Source organism: Balaenoptera borealis, assembly GCF_965194805.1.
Source record: "Balaenoptera borealis genome assembly, chromosome: 2".
Lineage (NCBI taxonomy): Eukaryota > Metazoa > Chordata > Mammalia > Artiodactyla > Balaenopteridae > Balaenoptera > Balaenoptera borealis.
In genome coordinates, this window is record NC_138867.1 from 173,603,119 (window position 1) to 173,610,987 (window position 7,869).

Genomic DNA, 7,869 nt, shown 5'->3' on the forward strand with positions numbered 1-7,869 from the left:
CCAGGATGATGAGGGCGCCTCGGACGGTTTGCAAAAAGGAGCCGTGAACTGTCTCCTCCTGCAAAGCAGCTGCCTTGGGATCTGGTCTGTCTTGCTCCCGGGCTGCCTGGTCCCTGTGTCACACCTGGGAGGCCACCCACCTGTGCTGTGGGAAGAGTTGTCCTCTATGGACCATGGGCTTGGGGCTGGCTTTATATCCCGGGTTTCAGTCCCCACTGATGCCCTGGGATGTGAGCCCTGCTCTCAGAGGTTCTGGAACTCACCTGTTAGAACTGATCTTCCTGAATATTGTGAGTTGCTGAGGGCTGGGCCAGCCTGGTCCGTCTTTGAGCATGTGGTTCACTGGCCTTGTGGGCGGTTTCCATAGTACTCGGTGAGGGAAGGGGAGAAGGGGAAGAAGTGGTCACCTCACCTGGGAGCTATCTACACCTGCCCACCACACCTGGGGGATTATCTACCCCTGCCCACCTCACCTGGGGGCCTGTCTACACTTGCCCACATCACCTGGGAGCTGTCTACACCTACCTACCTCATCCGGGGGGGCCTGTCCCTGTCCCCCTGCGAGTGGGTCAGGGGTACTGTTGGCCCAGTGGCCATCTCAGGCCCTGCCCGCTATAGACCCCATCTCCTGCAGAGCCAGGTGAGCCCACCCACAGAGCAGAGGGTGCTTGGAGCTGCTGGTGGCCTAGTGACTCTTTAGTTCTCTCCTGGCCCAGGGCGTGTCCAGAACATTCCTGGCACTGAGCTGGCATCTTCCCCAGGACAGAAACAGCCTGGCTGGCAGAGCCAGAGCATTCACTGTGGCACTTTAATTTCCAGCCTGTTTGCCCAGAAGGTAGAAACAGCCAGGACGCCCATGTGGGACTGAATTGTCTGGCCCTCGGTTTTCTCCTCCATCAGATCTCAGAACTGGCATGCCATCTGAGGCATGTTCCTGCTCTCTCACCTCTCGGGAGACTCCAAGAATGAATGATCGAGGCCAGGTTGAAGCCCAAGGGACAGACAAAGGTGCCGACCCCCCAGACACCGGTGCCTGGAGGTGTCTGACTCTGAGCCGTGCTGAGGGCTCTGGTGCTGGTAAGAAGGGCCTCAGATGGCACTCTCCCTGAAGGTTTACGGCCCTGGGTGATGTAGATGGGTGTAGACAGCCCTCAGGTCAGGTGGGCGGGTAGAGACAGCCCCCAGGTCAAGTGGGCGCGTGCAGACAGCACATGTTAGGGGGACTCACTTTGAGGCACAGTCACCCAGCTGAGGGAGCACCCCAGGGGGGGCTTCACGATGATGAAGCACCGGACAGGACCTGAAAGCTGAGAAGGAGCCGCAGGGGTGCAGAGGGTGCATCACTGAGTGGTCCCCCAAGGGTGGCCTGCTGGGGATGCCTGGGGTCTGTCCCAGCGACGACGTGGCTGTTTGGGGGCCCCAAGGGAGACAAGCTGACCAGCGGTCTGGGGTCTGATGATCACGGAGGGTGTGTCTTTTGCCCTGAAGGAGAAAACCCGGCAAACTGGGGTTTCAGGGAAGTGATTCTGGGGACATCCTATCAGACGTTTCTGCTGTCAAGTGTGGAATAGCAAGGCCGGTGCATGCGCTTAGAAGTGCAGGCAAGGCACCTGCAGGCCTTCAGGGCCACGCTGACACTGCCCCGGGGCCCGTATCTGACCTGAGAACTGACGGGCTGGACATGGCTGGCCCAGGGACCGCCTGCCCATCACTGCCCTCACCGGGCTTGTGTGCACTCCCAGCCCCGAGGAGATGGGATGGGCCCCATGGGGCCAAGAGAGGAGCCTGGCTTGATCTCTGGGTACCCCCATTCCAAGATGGTCCACAGCAGCCAGACTCAACCCTCCCCACTTCCCCATGCTCCTTGGAGCAGGCACGAACTCCTTGCTGTCGACAGGGCACTATGTGACATCGCTGTGCTCAGAGGGGCATCTGGGGACTGCTGGCTTCTCCCAGACCCAGGCAGGGCAGAGTCCAAGAGAATGTTTCAGACCCATTTGTCCCACTCGGCAGAGTTCTCAGATGTCTCCCCCTCCTTGAAAGCCTTGGTCCTGTGTCCCATTCTCCTGCGTCTCCATTTTAAAAAAAAAAATGTAGGGGAATATGGCCAGTATTTTGTAATAAGTGTAAACAGAGTGTGACCTTTAAAAATTTATTAGAGAAGCAGCTGCGTCATCGCATTTCTGGGCTGGGCGGCCACCCGCGGAAACTTGAAATGGATGACGGGTTGCTGGCAGGTGGTGGGCTGGGGTCGGAGGCTATGGCGCCGGACCCCGAGCGCACCGGCTGAGCTGCGGAAGAGGAGCCGGGGCCCCTCGAGAAAGGTTTGTTCGAAGATGAAGATTCCTGCAGTGATTGTAGCAATCATGATAAACCAGAACCACTGAAGAAATGACTTTTCGTGCCAGAAAGTCAACTTTTGTTCTATGAGTGATTCAGCGCTTATCAAGATTACATTTTAGCTGACTGCAAGGCCTCTGAGGTAAAAGAATTCACAGCTGAGTTCTTAGAGCAGGTCCTTGAATCATCTGAATGGCGGGCAGCCTGGCACACTAATGTGTTCGCGGTGCTGGTTGCAGTCACACATGTGGACTTTGCAGCCTTGAAGGCAGTGGTGAGGCTTGCTGACCCGGACCCGTACCTCTGTGAATCTCAAGTGAGCACTTATACTTTGGAGTGTGTGAAAGAGCTCCTTGATCTGAAGGAACACTGGTTGCAGGAGCTGTGGGTGGTGTTTGATGATTCTGGAGTATTTGACCAGACAGCACTTGCAATTGTGCATGTCAGGTTTTCTTATCAGAACATTTGGAGGAGTTGGGCTGAAGAAGAAGAGGAGGAGTATGATTATTTTGTTAGATGTGTTGAACCTCGACTGAGATTGCATTATGACATTCTTGAAGACCAAGTTCCTTCAGGACTTATTGTTGACTATCAAAATCTGTTGACTCGGGCTTCCCTGGTGGCGCAGTGGTTGAGAATCTGCCTGCTAATGCAGGGGACACGGGTTCGAGCCCTGGTCTGGGAAGATCCCACATGCTGCGTAGCAACTAGGCCCGTGAGCCACAACTACTGAGCCTGCGCGTCTGGAGCCTGTGTTCCGCAACAAGAGAGGCCGTGATAATGAGAGGCCCGCGCACCGCGATGAAGAGTGGCCCCCGCTTGCCGCAACTAGAGAAAGCCCTCGCACAGAAACGAAGACCCAACACAGCCAAAAAAAAAAAAAAAAATCTGTTGACTCAATGTGAGGAGAGTTACAGGAAATTTTTAAATCTGAGAAGTTGTTTGTCAAATTGTAACTCTGATTCTGAGCAGGAAAACGTCTCCATGCTGGAAGGGTTAAAATTGTATTCAGAGATCGAACAGTTGAAGCGAAAGCTAAAACTCATTGAGAATCCTTTGTTGAGATATGTGTTTGGTTATCAGAAGAATTCTAATATACAAGCAAAGGGCATCCGTCCAAATGGCCAGAAGGTCACCCATGTGGTCTCCTCCACCATGACGACTGGTCTGCTGTAGTCCCTGCTCAGGGATAAGCTTTGTCCAGAGCCTTGTAAGGAAGAAATAGAAATTCAATTCCATAGTGATCCATTGTCTGCTGTAAATGCCTGCTATGAGGGCAACACTGTTGTTGTTTGTCCTGGCCATTACGTGGTACATGGTACATTCTCCACTACTGACTCCATTGATTTGAAAGGGTATGGTCCACCAGATGATATTGTGATAGAAAAGGGAGGCAAAGGAGACACTTTTGTGGATTGTACGGGTGCGGATATTAAAACCTCAAGCATAAAATTTGTTTAGCATGATGCCGTGGAAGGAATCTTAATTATTCACCGTGGCAAGACTACATTGGAAAACTACAGTGTGAAACTACAGGAGTCACAGTACGAACATCAGCAGAATTTTTAATGAAGAGCTCAGATTTATATGGTGCCAAGGGTGCAGGTATAGAAATATATCGCGGGAGTAAGTGCACCCTGAGTGACAATCGGATCCATCACTGCAAGGAAGGGATCGCTGCGAAGAAGGGATCCTCATTAAGGACTTCTTAGATGAACATTATGACATTCCCAAAATATCCGTGGTGAATAATGTCATACATAATAACGAAGGTTATGGCGTTGTCTTGGTGAAACCTACAATTTTCTCTGACCTGCAAGAAAATGCCCAAGACGAAACTGAAGAAAATAAAGCACTTAAAGTTCAGACAAGTGGAGAGACAGATGTAGCTGAAAGAGTGGATCTAGAAGAGCTGATTCAATGTGCAACTGGTAAAATGGAGCTTTATGTGAGAGCTGACCTTTCTGAGCAAGTTGAAAGCAATTGCGAAATTGTAAATGAACTATTTGCTGCCTCCGCACAAAAAAGGCCAGATGAAGAAGAAAAGGTTGAGTGAACTGGGGATCACGAAAGCTGATGACAACTTAATGTCACAGGAGATGTTTGTTTCAATTGTGGGGAACCAGTTCAAGTGGAATGGGAAAGGGAGTTTCGGCACGTTTCTGTTCTGACCGCTGTGATGTAAATAGATAGCAAAAGATTGGATTTTGCACATGCTGTCCCCAAGAATCACTGCTGCTATCATACTTTGTTTCATGTCTATATTTTGTATCTGATATATTCGATTGGGATTGAGTGAAATGTAGATTTATTTCTGTCTGCAGGTGTTGCACATAAAACACTTTATAAAGAAGGTCATAAAAATATAAAATAGAAAATACTTGGAGATTTCTTATCTAGAAAGTCTTGCTTTTTCAAACACATAGTTCTCCTATTAAGTCTATTAGTAACTTTCGAGTATAAATACACTTTAGCACTTCAAAGAGGAGGAAGAAAGGCAGGGAATGCAAGGTGAGTGCACAAAAACGCAATAGGCCTCAATGTGCAGTATTCTTATAGTTGTCTTTTTAATCCCAATTATAATGAGTCTGATATCCATGCTTTATTTGCATAATACTTGTCTTAAAAGCTTTTATGATTGGGAGGTTATCTGCCTTATCAGGCTTATTATTGAGAATCTGAGTGGGAATGCCTTTTTATGTTGAACTATGTAATCATCAAAACAGTAATAGCATAGCAAGTTTGAAACAGAAATGAATCGTGTTATTCAGAGCCAGTGCATACATAGAGCATTTTCACTATTGCTGAATATGAATGATTAAAAAGAAGGTGCTTTTCTTTCACCATAACAGTATTCTGATCAGATTTCTTACATAGTCAAAATGATTACCTATACAACCTGTATCAGCTCTGTGTTCTTGATATCATATTGTAAAATACAGCTTTTAAAAGTCTTTATATTTTTAAAAAGTATATGTGACATTAAAATTCCTACTGATTAAAATTATAATGATGAAATCAAAAACATTTATTAAAATATTAAAAATTAAACAAAAACCCAAACAAAAAATGAAACAGCAACAAATAAAATTATGTGCACTCTAAACATCAGAAAAGTATGTTTTTTATAAACAGATTGATTGAGGTATAGCCGACATACAATAAACTGCACATATGTATTCAGCTGGCTAAGTTTTGACACATGTATCCGCCCGTGAAACCACCACCGCAATCGAGAGAGTGGACACAACCGTCACCCCCCCAAAAGTCCCTCAGGACCTAAAAGAAAACTGTTTGCTGTCTTCTACCCGCAGCACTTCTGACACCAGACGTGTGGGTTTTCCACACCAAGGAATTCTGACACTAGCCCCCCTGGAGTTAGCGCAAACCCCATACGTGGAGCGCTCAGGTGAAGTGCTCAGTCCCACAAGACTGGCCCCATTTCCAGTGCCAGTCACAAGACTAGGCCTCCAGGATTTCTGAAAGACCAGTTATACATCATGGGTTCCAAAGACCCCCTTCTTGGGTTCAACAATTTGCTAGAAAGGCTCACAGAACTCAGGAAAACACTTAACAATTACTTTTTTGTTGTTGTTTGTTTTTTTTGTTTTTGTTTTTTTTTAATTAATTTATTTATTTATTTTTGGCTGTGTTGGGTCTTCGTTTCTGTGCGAGGGCTTTCTCTAGCTGCGGCAAGCAGGGGCCACTCTTCATCACGGTGCGCGGGCCTCTCACTATGGCGGCCTCTCCCGTTGCGGAGCACAGGCTCCAGACGCGCAGGCTCAGTAGTTGTGGCTCACGGGCCTAGTTGCTCCGCGGCATGTGGGATCTTCCCAGACCAGGGCTCGAACCCGTGTCCCCTGCATTGGCAGGCAGACTCTCAACCACTGAGCCACCAGGGAAGCCCCAGTTTTTTGTTTTTTTAAATAAAGGATACGACTCAGGAACAGCCAGATGGAGGAGATGCACAGGGCAAGGTACGTGGGAAGGAGCACGGAACTTCCGTGCCCTCTCTGGACAAGGTCACCCTCCCAGCACCTCCACGTGTTCACCAACTCAGAAGCTCTCTGACCCCACCCTTTTGGGTTTCTATGGAGGCTTCACGACATAGGCACGACTGATTAAATCGTTGGTTATTAGTGATTCAGTATCAACCTCCAGCCCCTCTGCTCTCCCCGGAGGTCAGGGGGTAGAACTGAAAGGTCCAACCCTCTAATTGTGTGGTTAGTTCCCCAGGCAACCAGCCCTCATCTTTAGGTGCTTTCTGGAAGTCACCTTAGTACCAGAAGCTCAGGTGTGGTTGAAAGTGGCTTGTTATGAACAACAAAAGACACTCCTATTTCAGAAACTGGGGACAGAAACCAAATATTTTAACCAAAGATACTCCTGTTGCTCTTATCACTTAGGAGATGACAGGGGTTTTAGGAGCTCTGTGCCGGGAGCTGGGGATGAAGACCAGGTATAGATTCCTTGTTACATAACAAGGCAATAACAAGACAATAACAGGACACTTCCTAATCCCTCCCACCTGCCCCTCCCCTTCTTTCTCAAGCATCCACTTCGGGTCACTCTAGATTAGTATGCACTTTCTAGAATTTTCTATAAGTGGAACTGTACAGTAAGTACTCTTTGTCTTCTCTCAATTAGCACATTATTTTGAGATCTGTCCATATCGTTGCACGTGTCAGTATTTCTTTCCTTTTCATTGCTTCATGGATTGTGTTCCATTGCATGGACATGATTCCTTTCTATCAAGTGCTTTTTATATGCCAGGCACTGTCCCAGTGAGTTGAATCTCCAAATTGAGTTTAAAAAAATTTTTTTTAATTAATTAATTAATTAATTTTTGGCTTCGTTGCTGCACGTGGGCTTTCTCTAGTTGTGGCGAGCGGGGGCTACTCTTCATCGTGGTACGCGGGCTTCTCATTGTGGTGGCTTCTCTTGTTGCGGAGCATGGGCTCTAGGTGCACGGGCTTCAGTAGCTGTGGCATGCGGGCTCAGTAGTTGTGGCTCGCGGGCCCTAGAGTGCAGGCTCAGTAGTTGTGGCGCACAGGCTTAGGTGCTCCGCGGCATGTGGGATCCTCCCGGACCAGGGATCGAACCTGTGTCTCCTGCATTGGCAGGCGGATTCTTAACCACTGTGCCACCGGGGAAGTCCCTCCAAATTGAGTTTTAATCCCCAAACTGGTCTGCAAGGAAGTGTTGTGGTCTCCGCTTGACAGCCGAGGCAATTAGAAGGCTTGACTTCTTACAAGTCACACAGCTGGTAAATGCAAGAGTCAGAATTTGAACTTACATCTGGCTCCAAAATTCACTTGCTCCACTGGATGGCTGCCCTATACAGGGGTCTGTTATCAATAAACAATCTATAACAAGAATAGAAAAGAGTTTTATTTGAGCCAAACTAAGGACTAGCCCGGAAGCCATCTCCCCAGCTTACTCTGAGAAGCTGGTCCGGAGCAGTGGCGTTTTCAGCACAGTTTTCTATCTTGTCAGAACAAAGAACATTAAACAAGTCAGGGTTACATC

The 7,869-nt window shown here is 48.2% G+C and overlaps 1 pseudogene across 1 annotated transcript; it reads left to right on the forward strand.

The window, feature by feature from the left end:
• The first annotated feature begins 258 nt into the window (after positions 1-258).
• LOC309623339 (SHC SH2 domain-binding protein 1-like) lies at positions 259-7,161 on the forward strand (annotated as a pseudogene). The gene is made up of 3 exons (XR_014249954.1): positions 259-2,967; positions 3,237-5,930; positions 6,240-7,161. The product of XR_014249954.1 is annotated as an SHC SH2 domain-binding protein 1-like (transcript).
• Positions 7,162-7,869: the final 708 nt, after the last annotated feature.